At 44.2% G+C, this 13,180-nt stretch overlaps 1 protein-coding gene across 1 annotated transcript in view; it reads right to left on the reverse strand.

Moving 5' to 3' along the window:
* NDST2 (N-deacetylase and N-sulfotransferase 2) overlaps positions 1-13,180 on the reverse strand; it is a 136,914-nt gene that overhangs the window by 81,935 nt on the left and 41,799 nt on the right. The window contains exon 2 of the mRNA XM_040607021.1: positions 2,320-2,393. The gene's annotated coding sequence lies outside the window, so the exon portion shown is untranslated. The remainder of the gene's footprint in view (positions 1-2,319; positions 2,394-13,180) is intronic.

The raw sequence follows: 13,180 nt of genomic DNA on the forward strand, positions 1-13,180 counted from the left end.
GAATGTGACCTTATAGTAGCCAATCCTGAATTAATTTTAGAGTCCTATGATTTGAAAAGGTGAAGAAAAAAAAGAACTAAATCAGGGCTGGGTAAATTTCATGTAATCATCTGAATGGCTCTATTGTCTCTTTCACCGCGCTAAAGTTTGCTTTGCTGTTGTTTTCATCTTTCCTTTTAAAATAGCCTCCTGCAGCTATAAGCTAAAGATCTTCCTGGAGCTTCTATGCGACAGCTGCAGTATCTTAGCCATCTGTTTAATTTATATTTGCTAATGCAGCTCCTGCTGTTTTCAAGTGACAGCTTTTTTCTCTGTTATTACCCCCACACGGGAAATCATTGCACTTGCCAAAGTTTCTCTGTAGTCTCAGATGTCAAATCAAGTCTGGTGACAAAAGGTGATGAATGAGACTCCTATGCACCTCCCTTTTATTTTGGTAAAATTATGAAAATCTGTAAGGGGACTTTATGTTATTTCTTTAAAGAATGATTATAAACAAAAACGAAAGGAAGGAGTACAGAAACAAAGAGGAAGATAGTAGAGGGAAATCATACCCCTTTCCTCTCAACATTGCGATTCTGTGGGAAGGCTGAGGCTGGAGGATCTCCAAGATACTCTCAGAGGCAGAATATCCATTCCATACGCACTGACTACAGCCATGATTCAACCTCTTCAGTCATCTGTGCCCACCTACCAAGCAGAAGGTTTGACTGACTACTGACTCTCCCTTGCCTGCAACCAACATGCCTCCTAACTTTCCCGGAGCGCTCTGGATCTCAGCAGTATTCACAAGTCAATGAGAAGTGATGGAGCCCCAAGGCCCTCACATCGCAATGCCAGTAGTTACAGCCGTGCTGTAAAGCCTCCTGTGGGAAGGTGCAGGGCCTACACTCCCTGTTATTAAGAGATGGTGGATAAAAGCAGAACTTGACTCCTGAAAAAGCAGTCAGCCTTATACAGCAAGCACAGATGTTACTGTCCCTGTAACTCCCCTAGAGCATGATAACAAGAAGATTAAAGAGCCTATCCCTGCTGAAAAATGACATCAGGTTTAATATAAAACTTTGAAATTTAATGCAGATACCCTTGTCTTGTTTAAAACCGTATCAGCTGAATCACAGCCAGCTCTGCAACACCCATCCCAGGTGACGCACCCTCCTGTGTTACAGGACCAGAACTCCGTACCTAGCCCCAGCTGCATTAAACACAAAGCTGCACATAAACAAAACCCAGAAGTGTGGCCACTCTTCTACTCTGAATTCCCTCTTTCAAACAACTTTTATTAACTGGAGAGGCACACAGAAACACGAAATGGGCACTTCCCAAAGGGCTGGAAGACGCATGCTTTCTGGTGCCAGAGAGAGCCCAGTAGAGTAGCTGATATGGAGCTAGCAGGGGTGCGTGTTGAGGGAACACTTGGGAGACAACAAGTCATAATCTCATATTACCACTGTTCCCTGAAGATTCTGATGAGAAATTAAATCTACTGTTCTGACACTCTAGAGTTGGCTAACATCAAAGCGACCCACAGGATGGAACTTCTCAAAGCTCCGTATCTAGCGCGCCATCACCCCACCAAGCTCTGGAAGATAAAGTCACTTGAAGCAAAATGAACATTTCTGCTTTTGAAAGTACAGCAAGCTAGTGCCAAAATTTAACTGGTGTACTCTGTAGAAGGTTACTGCTTCATCTTCATATCCCCATACTTGTATAACTGTGGTACAAAAAGGTCAATCTTTGAAGAACATATTGGAAAAAACAGAAAAGCTAAAAAGAATAACCTTATACTTAATACACCAACAGCTACACCATACATGAGGATGTTACATCCCTTCCCACCCAGGAGATTCTGTCCAAGAGCCAGACAAGTCAACTCATAATTTTCATCCTGTATCTTAGTCCTTCCATCTATAAATACATGTATATGTTGATGTACTTCATTATAGTATTATTATAAGGTACTATAGGCTAGATATCCAGTACAGATTCTAACACTTGTATAACTCAGTGCCAATACCAAGAAAAAACCAGCCCCTCATCTCAAGGAGTGTACAGGCCTGAAAATCTGAAGAGTCACCACTCAGCTTCAGTTGTTTACTTGTACTTTATGACATTTGACAAGTAATGCAATCAAGAAAGCATAAAATATTAAATTATTATAATGCAGATATAGATTAATGTCCCAAGTCACCAAAGATTTGTTTATGAGTTTCATCAACACATTGAACCAAAGACCCACAAAGTATAAATTCTCTCCCAGTGTCTCTGTCTACCAAGCTACACAGGCCAAAACTACCCTTTACATCAATTCCTCCTTACCTCAAGAAGCGTATGTGCAGTCTCAGGAAGGGCTGTGTCGTACCAGACACAGGCTGAGTGAAAACACCATGAACCTGGGGAGAGAGAGGAAGTTTTGTGTAAATACGCGTACCTGACACTGTAAAGGCAGTAGTATTTTCCAAACTGCAAACATTCTCCAGCCAGCGTGTCCGATTCACTTCAGTACCTGAGCCATGGCAGGTTTCAGGTCAGGATATTAAAGCAGTGCTGATTTTAGTGATTCCTTCAATCAGGAACAGGAATAACTGAACTGACTAGAAATTATCCCAAGTTGCAAATAAAATAAAAAAGATTCAAGAACTATAAATAAGGCATACTGGTCTTATCTTTTCCAGCCAGATTGTTTTGTTTTCCTCCTCCTTACTGGGCTAAGAATTACTGAGCGTTACTTAGACTAGCCTCTGGTCACAAGCTCCTGAAGGGAAGAGGAGGCTCGGCCACGTGCCTCTGCTCAGCCTGTTACATGCTCCCGTACCTGGTAAGCAGAAAGGCTAAACCAAGGACATGGGATTCCAGCCGAAAGGAGAAAACTAGTACACAGCAAGGTGCTCTCCTAGGTGAGCAAAGATGTCTTGCACAGCATGACACGATGCTACTTAAGACCCAGCGTAACAAACGTCACGAAAGCAGGTGCAGGAAACAAAAACTGCAACGTAAGACAGCAACAGATTTTACGGCTAACACACGGGGTTAATCGCTTCTCTGCAGACTACCACAGCCCGAAGGCAGAACAATACTTTTCTACCCCTCAGGCGCAAACACAAGTACGTATTAGAATCATAGATATATTTTAGTTGGAAAACACCTTTTAAGATCACAGAGTCCAACTGCTTAACAGTGCACCCAGCGCTGCCGTGGCCACCGCTAACCCGTGTCCCCCAGCACCGCACTGACGGGGGTTTTAACACCCCCAGGGCCGGTGACTGCACCCCCTCCCTGGGCAGCCTGGTCCACGCTCGGCCACCCCTTTCCGTGGGGACATTTTCCCCAATACCCAACCTAAACCTGCCCTGGTGCAGCTTGAGGCCGTTCCCTCTTGTCCTGGCCCTTGTTCCCTGGGAGAAGACACCGACCCCCCCTGCCTACAGCCCCTGTCAGGCAGCTGTAGGGAGGGTGAAGGTCCCCCCTGAGCCCCCTCCTCTCCAGGCTGAAGCCCCCAGCTGCCCCCCATCACACTGGTGCCCCAGCCCCTTCCCGGCTCTGGGCATGCACGGCATGGCTTCCCGTAGGAGGTTACATTATGGTAAGCAGTGTGACCATTTCAAATCTGAGAACATAGTAAGTAAGGGGGAAAAACCTGACACTTGTTACTGGAAGAAAATCTGCTGCTTTTTTTTTTTCTTCTTCGTAAAATACCACTGCTATACAAATTCTTTGTGCATGCAAACCACACAGGCCTACAGGCTTTCCTGGAACCAGAAAACAAAAGAGCAGCTCTGCCTTTCATACTACAGAGATAAAAGATACCTCAAACTGAGTACGTTTGTTTTCGGAAGAAAGCCATTATTCAAGGGTAGACGAATTTAGGAGCAGAGTCAGGTACAGGATTATCTGCCCTCTCAAGCTTTTCCAGAAATGTTCTGAACATTGAGCATTTCAGGAGACAACATCTGAACTAAACGCTTTATTCTTAGCTCGGTCAGATGCCGCTCGACAGAGCCCTCAACCAAACATGAACAAAGCCAGCCTCCCTCGTCCAGGACAGCGGGGCATGGCAATAGCCAGGTAACGGGAAGACCTGAGCCCCCCGACCCTGCTAGATGGAGGCAAAAGCCCCATGTCTGCCACCTGCTTTGCAGCGCTCTGGGTTCCAGGAGGAATCTTAGCTGGGATACAGAGACAGTCCTGTGAGAAACCCCATCGACAAATCCCTCAAAGCAGAAGGGACGTACGATATGGTACAGTTATCCCTCCTGGAACTGTTGCTATCATCAGCTCCACAGCTCTAAGCGCCTTGCAGAGCCAGAGTTTCAGCCCCTATCTGCAAGTTGTGGACCCCAGCTGGCTCCTGAATGCCAGCCTCCAGCTCCTCCAGCACCAGCTTCCCAGCGTCCCACGTTCAGAAGCACAAAGCAGAGACATCAGCAGTGGTGCTGAACAAGGCTGGGAAAGGCTCAGCAGGTGAATTAGCTCAGGGTCTGAGCCTTGCAAAATCCTGTGCACTGCTTCCAGGTCTGAGCCCAGGATTTCTGTATGGATAACTTGTTACCTGCATAACGTACCCAGGGAAAATAACACATTAGCTGTAAAAATTAAATAAAAGAAAGGCCGATTTAGTGTCTACATAGTAATTCAGAGGTCAAAAATTAACCCATCATGATTACAAAGGCTATTTTCAACATCCTCCATACAGTGTTTGAAATCCTGTCCTCTTAACGTTTAGCTCGTTTGTATTCCTCTTCACTTCCCAGCATCCTCAGGCATTCCCGAAAAGCCACTTCTGTGAAGAGTATGAAGATGACACTCTCAAGGAAATCAGACTTGTCTCTCTAGGGCGTCCAATATATGCAAGTAATATACTTAGTTAAGCATGGCTGTCCATACATACACAGCACTTCAAAACCAAACCGCTACAGACCATAATACTCACCACCCTGAACCTGAACTCTGAGCTCCATCGGGTCAGAGCCTTCCCCAAAAAGGCTAATGCTAGTTTACTTTAAGCACAGAGGCACATTCCAAAGAATTTAAAAGTCTTCCCTTCCAGAAACCCAAGTTTTGTTGCTCATCTGAACTTTAGGTGCCCAGATTTACAACGAAAAGGCAAGTACAGCTGCTCACTGCTGATAAGGCCTCGTGCTACTGGCATCTATTTATCTCCACGATCCAGAGTAACAAACCCACGTACTTTAAACAACCGAAGCAACTGTTAAGATAAAATATGGAAATGGAAAGATGGGTCCAGAGACCACCTCCTATATAACCCTTCCCCGTGAATAAAGAAAAAGCACATTTGGGTAAAGATATTAAAAAATCCATACTGTCTCTGAAGATCAAATGCCAAAAACAAAGAATCTCAAAACCAATTTCCAAGTTACTACATGATGGCAACTCCTGATGACATCTTGTTGGTTCTCACCTGAACAGCGGGGCCAGCACCCCTGCCAAGCCAGTTCATGTCTTTTGACTGAGGTCACTAAAGAGCTTCTTCGTGTGTACAGGCAGCCCATGCTGCGCTGCTCAGGAGCGGGGGCATCGCAGGGCGACGTGTGGGAGCACGGGTTTAGCGTTTGCAATTAACCTCAAGCAACGCCTGATTTGTGGGGGAGGCAAAGCACAGATGGAAACGTGAGTTTAAGGTCTCGGGAAGTAAGGAAGAGGTTATTGGTCCTACGGGGCTAGGCTCAAGAGAGAGAAAATACGAAAGGCGGCAGAGGAGGATGGAGCAGAACTGCTTCCACCTACAGCTGGGCCTGCTTGGCCTGGAGCTGTTACCGCTGCAGATGATACTGAGCCCAGGTGAGTGTGAAAGCCCCTGCCTAAGAGGACGTCGCCACGCACGCATACGGTTACACAGATACCGCTTACAGGAGACGAAACTGCAGCTTGCCCTGCGCTCACCCGCAGCATAACGCTGCTCCGTCCGTTATCCACTAGCGTATTACAGAGGAGGAGGGTTGGTAGCTTCAGGGTACGGTGCCACGAGCAGCATAAACCAATGTTAGTGGCTATCAGCAAAAAAGGGGGACCCACATCCCTGGCTATTCATAGCACACTGATCCAAATAACTAACCCACCAAAAAATGATTATCAGTTGCTCAGATCTATGAGCTGATCAAATACACCCTCCAGCTGCCTGACGGCAGGAACTAAACCAGACAGAAATGACACAACTGTGGTAGATGAGAGCAACACCGACCTTTCCAGGGCAGCCCACTCTGAGATCCCCTTTCACAAACCAGGATTATTAGACAGTCTAGAGGGGAAGGCAAGGGATACAGAAAGTGGCTCGAGAACGTCCTAGTTCATTAGATAATTATTTTTGTGTGTATATATGTGTGTGTCTAGTCCTAAATCTCAAGAATCACTATGCAACTGAGACACTGGGTATTTCCATCTAGACTTTTAAACTGCAAAACGGTAAAAAAACCCTTCTGAATAGCTTCTAGGAGTCAAAACCCTGAACAAGAGTGAAATACAAGCAGCATTTTCAAAAGCTCTCCCTACTGTGCCCTCCTGTTTCTCCTACGGCATCTCTCTGCTGTGAACTTTTATTTTAACTTTTATTTAAAACAGAAGCAAATACCACTTTCAGATATCTCTTCCCCTGCTTCTCTCCTATCTTTCTGCTCTACTGATAGAATAAAAATCACAGCTGGGGAAAAGCAATACAGAGCCAATAAAAGAGTGGAGAGGGATGTATTGGTATAGAGTACTAGAGCTCTGGAACAAGACTAAAGGAAAGGATTTCACAAGGACAAATCTGAGACAGCCAGCAGCTGGCCTCAAGGTACACACGGCACAAATCTATCTAATTGTAGGGGGCATACCTCGTGTTGCACCCAAATGTGACTCCATCCCACACCACTTTGCTATTCCTAGTCTTCACGGTAAACTAACATCAAACACCTCTCCAGAAATCCAAGGTCAGAGAGAACAATATTTACATTAAAGAGATTAATCCTACTTTTTGTCATGCCTCCTGTGCTATATTTTGTTTTATGGCTTTTCATTTCGATTTTGTGTTCCGCGTTTGGGTTACGGTGAGACAACAGGAACTTCAGTCATTATGCATAATGTAAAATACACAAAACAAAATGTCTCAGCTCTGAGAATCCAATGCTCTACATCTACATAGACAATGCAAGCACCAATATTATGTGCAGGTTGCTTAGGCACACACAAAAAATCAGGCAGAAAAATTAGTCTCAGACACCGACCAAGGTAATTTTAAGTATAGAGCGTGCCAGATGCAACTGAGTGACTTGGACAGGGATTACAGGCAAAAGCAAATGCACACAACCTGGAATTGTCACTTTTTTTCCCCAGTGAAACCCTCACAAGTATTTAGCAATTATTCAAATCTCCCCATCCCTGATGAGCAGTAATACCACACATCTGAGTCTTTTAACTAGCAGCCACATGGTTTATGGAGCAGCCGCTCTGCCAGGTGAGGAGAAATGATTGCCTGTTGTGCTGACCTAGCACAGAAACACATTTCCTCTCAGCTGGAAATTGTTCTTACACAACCAGTGCTCTCAATACACTAGAAAATAGCTTAGATACCTGATATCATAGATTTTAATATACTGACTGTGAATATGGCCATCAAAATCCCCACTGCCTCTCATTCCTCACACACTTAATATATTGATTTAATTATATGCCTGTAATTCAGTTTACATTTTACAGGAGGCAAAAGGTAGAGAGATTCCACTAAATGACACTTGAGATAAGAGAATGAGCAACTGGAGAGCCGATGCTCATTCTTTGCATATAGGCCAGACTGTATTAAAGGGCTTAAAAATTCACTTGACTAGAGCAGGCAGGAAGCTTTGGCAACAGCTACACTAAAATTAATTTTCGAGACTTTAAGGTTATAAAGGTAACTAGCAAAGTATGCATCAGTGAAGAGCTCTGTTCGTAAATCCCTGGACAGACGGCTTCAGCCTGCTGCTCCGCTCTGGGCTCTCTCCCCAGCTGCAGTGAACAAAGCTTCACCCATCCTCACCGGCCGTCCGGGGCAGCAGGGACACGAGCGGAGCTGAAGCACAGAGGTCGGTTCCACGCTGCACCGCCTGGGAAGGCTTTGCACCGACACACAAGCACTGCTCACTGAGGAAAAGGTAAAGTAAAACATCTAGCTAACAGAAGGAGGTTTAGAGCTGGATACTCCTGCAGCTGCCTGTACTTAAATAGCAGCCAGGAGGCTTTAGGGTGAGATAAGAAAATGACAAGCTCTGGCTACTGTTCAGATGAGAAAGGAGGAGGGAAAAATGAATCAAACAAGTCTGAATCTAAAATGAGTGAGACATTAAAAAAATTTCCAAGAATAATTTAACCAAAGACCAGATGGAATGAAGCAGAGAAGCTATCAGATGTGTCCTAATAATAAAATTTATTGTTCCTGTTGTTATTATGTGAGTCCAATTCTCATTAGGGAAAACATCAAAATAAAAAAAAAACAACCAAACAAAAAAACAATCAAGTAAAGGTCAGTCGGGGGGGGGGGGGGGGGGGGGGGGAAGAGAAGGAGGCATTTCAGAGGACAAAATAAATCTAAATATATCAGTGCTGAAAACTGGAAGATCTTTTTTCAGAAGTTGAAACCTGTCAGAAACACCCAGAAAAATTTCTCTCAACCTCTAAAATTATTAGCATAACAATCCTCACAAACAGAGCGGGAGAGAAAGATTGGCGATTTCATCTCGTGCAAACTCATAAGCGGGTAGGAGCGTATTTTTTTTTTCATAGAGAATGTAATACCTGAACCAAAAAACCCCAGCAGGTTAAGAGAATAAATGGAAATACACATGCAAGACTCGATGCTGATGCAGTTTCAGCTCACCCAGAATCACGACGTTAAAACAGATGCTCACCCTCTCCCCTATCCCTTCTAAGTGGTAACACGAAGCTGCGTGCCTATTAGGAAGCCAATCCCCAACTACAGTATCATTCTGTGTCCCAGTGGGCTTCCCCCCCTTTCTTCCTCCCTATATCACTTTCTCTCAACTCCATCTAACATGGATGACGTATTCATGGTAAAAAGAAGCTGCCTCAGTAGTGTATTTGAAAACCCACATTTTTTGCAGTACTCCAGACAAACAGGTTCACACCAGGAAATCGAAGTCCTGCACCCTGTATCATACCACTAAAAGTCATGGGTAATTGGGTCCACTCTGCATGTATCCCTTTAGTGAATTCCTAGCTTTGGGGACAAAAATACTACTACAATCTTACCAATAAACTAATTAAGGAATGGGGTGGCATATTCATACGTATTTCATATTCGTATCTCTATTTTTATTTTGTATTTATTGACACACACACACGCTTTCTGATGCAGGAATTAAAAATTCCCTTTTACCACGCCAGTTGCCAAACAGCTAACATACTACCGTCTTGGAAGTGGCTCACACAAGAGAAAAGCAACCGCACAGTAGGAAGACTCCAGCAGGGAGACAACAATCCAACAACGAACAGGACACAAAGCATCAAATGGAAAGTGAACTCTCGAGGAGCCAAGACAGATGCAAAAGCTGTTGGTGGTAGTGTGGAAAGATGTATTTGTTTAGCAAGTTTAGGAACACAGAGAAGGTGTGGAAATATTTACCAGCTCAATGCTCTGAAAAGACATACTGAAAGGAGCTCACAATCACTTATACAGCACAGCTTTTCAAAAGGACCCAGAACAACTTTCCACATATGACCTTAAACAAACTGAAATGCCACTCACTGAAGTGTGCCACCAGTATTAATTCCTGTGCTGGTACAGTCCTGACACACACTGGTCTTAGCAGAAAGCCCACAAAAATGCCTTCCCTCTCCCAACAAGTATATGTTTGTGGAATGCTTCTGGTTGGAAAAAATGGCTGAATTTAAATTCTAAAGTCATAAAATTTACTAACCCTTACTTCCAGAAGTAAAATCCACACGCCTATCAAACAATGCCAGGTACTCACTTCTGCATAACTCTCTAACTGGACATCAGTCAAAACAACCCCTCCAATAAAAAGAACAAGCTTAAGCCTTTCCGTGTAAGCTCAAAATTCTCCTGATCCCCTCTAAAAACCACAGTTTTATCTTGCGTGAAAAGTAATAAATCACAACAAAGACATATTTTCTGTGTAATATTACAGTGCTATTGTTTTGATTCTTTCCACTTTGTAGCTTCATTTTATGCGCTTCAGCAGTACCCTCACCATCATGTTTCAACCTGGGGCCTGTCAAGATCCACAATTCCACATATTTGTTATTCTAAGGTACCTTACTCAGGAAGCTGTTTTGACACTGGGCTAATAATACAGCGCGTAGGCAACCAGTGCACACGGGGACTGTTAGAATCCCACTAAACACGGACTCTTCTGCGAACTTCAGCATCGCAGCCAGGAAACCAGGCAAGTCAGACTGCAGGAAAGAAATTCCACTTCTCGTGTGACGTGGCACTAAGAGGAGCGCTAAAAGAAGTACACACGAGAGGAACAGGTTATGCCAGAACATGCATTATATTGATTCCTTCCTTACCTTTCCCTTTACATCGCAGAGGTTACATCACCCCTTGAAACACAGTCATAAGCAGGAGCAAGTCTTGTACATGAATCTTTCTTTCCCTGGGTGCTTTGGGGAAGCAGGAGCATGCACTCAAGTGAGCATTCATGCCTCAGCCAGCTTGAGGACAAGGCTCTGCACCGAAGTCCTTAAGACCTTCTCACGGCTGCTGATTTCATCCACGGAACTGAAAGAGCATCTCAGCAGGACACTGCCAGCCTCCTTTTCAGCTCCCTCTCGCTGACTGCCAGTCTCTGGCAAGTGAAATGTCAAGAACCAGGCAGGGGCGGTGGTTGGAGAAGGAGGGATAAGAGATTCTCACCATCCATCAACCTCAAAACCTATTCAGCCAACAACCTGAATGGAACTGGCATTTCATTCTCCATGGTAACAAGAGATGGAAGGAGGTTGGAAAAAGAGAGAGGGAGGACAGACCCAGGAAAATCTGATGTTGAAGAAGCAGGGAGAGCTGTAAACTTTGCAACTTTTCATTGCTGTGCAAGTTGCATATAGAAGAGGGAAAAGCCCTTTCCTTGTCTGCAGTTCCTGAGACTGTCCCTGTCTACAGCCATGACGAGGTGCCCTTTCTGTGAGCAGCCTACTGATGTGGGGGGAGGAAATCCTTTATTCTGCACCCGTCCTCCCCAGAGGAAAGACAAATGCCTTCTGAACACTGGGAAGTAGGGAAAGCCGCAGATTATAGCGCCACAGAAAACAGAACTGCCCCAAAGGGAAAAAATACTGTTGCTCCCTGTACAGTGCTTCATCTCTACAGACCGAAGGCACTGATGCGGACTCTGTCTGTGTGCCAGCACTGGCCACAAACTGGAGTGGAGAACTAGCATCACCCTCTTTGCCTGCTTTGCACCTCACATAGAAGTAAATGTCACATCTATTATGCTGAATCACTTAGATGCACAGAGAAACGGCGTATTCTTTTCTGAGGCACACCAAAAGGAAGGATGGAAGCAGCTAGACTTAAAATTCGGGCAGCACCTTTGCCGAGCTCGCGGGAGCTCTGGGTAAGTCAGTTCTTATTAACATTTCAGGCCTGGCCATCTTCTGAACTTTTTTTCCTGCTATTTTACATTCATAACTTGAGCTGTCACAGCCAGAATGTGCACAACAGGGAAATTACATTTGGATTCATGCACGTTTGTGTTCCAAGCTGGCCCCATGCAGCTACTGAAAGAGTCTCTGGCTAAAGCACTTATGCAAGATAACCAAACAAAGGACTGAAAAGCTCTGCAAATCCTGGCTGCTGCTGCTGCCATCTTATTTCTTGCTCAATTCTTTACACAGATTCTTTCCCGAAGGACGCATTCAAGACTCCCTCCCCCACCCAAACCCACCACCTCTCAATTCTGAGTTTGTTCTCACTTTTGTATTGCATATGGGACACGCTGTTGTGTGGTGCTTCTTTTAATAGCCCTATCTATACAGTGAGCTTTTTGTTAAAGGTGACCTGCAGAGTTGTTTTGAGTTCTCCCAGTAGTCCCCATGTATCAGCAAATATGTTTAAAAATCACAGTTGTTTTCTTAAAAAACTATCGATTTTTCTTCATTGTTCTCATTTGAATTTTGGACATTCGGGTTTTGGTTTCTTACAAAAGTCTTAACATGCCTTACGGGTTGCAGTGTCATGAATGGTAATACATGCCCCTGTCCACTGAACTTCAGCCTTTTTCCACCAACAACCATTTCAAAGCCATGTGAACACATTCTTGCTTTTGAAAAATACTTTCCTCCTCTGAAAAAAACATGTTTAATTTTCTCCTTTGTCTTCCAAGAATCTGAACCTTGGAAAAACCAACAGGGAACCTCAGAGGGATCAATCCTATAGTCACATCAGTTCTGCAGCTGCTTTCTACCGTTCTCCAAGTCATCCTCCCCAGACAGCCTTTTCCTTAGATAAAGTGGGGCTGGGGGGGGCATACTTACCTTTTGAAATGTACTTCAAGTCATGCTTCAGAAGTTCTTTCCTTCTCTCCTGAACATTTTAACAGGAAAAAGAGAAGTGAGACTGTTCCATTCTCTATCTCCCAGCCAAAGCCAACTGAACTGGGAGTGACACACATCAGCTGGAAGATGCAAGACTCCTACAATCTAAATAAGCAAATAAACACTGTTAAATGCATCCGCACGAGCAGATGAATTCAGTTCCTTTCACTCACTTCTGAAGGTATTTCAGAATTCCAAGGAGATATTTCTATCCCTTTCAAAAAATATTCTACCCACATATACCAAGATGAAGATATTTAACATAAAAAGCTTTTTATATTCCTTTCATAGAACAATCTCGGAGTACTTCGTTACTGTGCTTTGTTATGGGAGTACAAAAAGGAAAGAAGGTATTTTTGCCACTTGTCACAAAGCAGGATCATCTTCTCTGCACTTGCTGTTCACTGAGTTTCACCTTGATCCTCTTGAAGGTTTGAAAGCATTGTTGTTTATCTGTAGCTCAGGGAAAGGATTTTCTTTCTCTCTGAAGTTGATTCTAATGTACTTCAAAGACCTGCCATTACTAACATCATCCACTTGTCTTTCTGTGATCCAGAAACCGTACCCACAGAAACTGAGAGCTTTCCCAAATCCATTCTAGCAGCATGCTTTAGGCAAGGGGGGAGACACT

Source organism: Falco naumanni, chromosome 9 (genome assembly GCF_017639655.2).
Source record: "Falco naumanni isolate bFalNau1 chromosome 9, bFalNau1.pat, whole genome shotgun sequence".
Taxonomy (NCBI): domain Eukaryota; kingdom Metazoa; phylum Chordata; class Aves; order Falconiformes; family Falconidae; genus Falco; species Falco naumanni.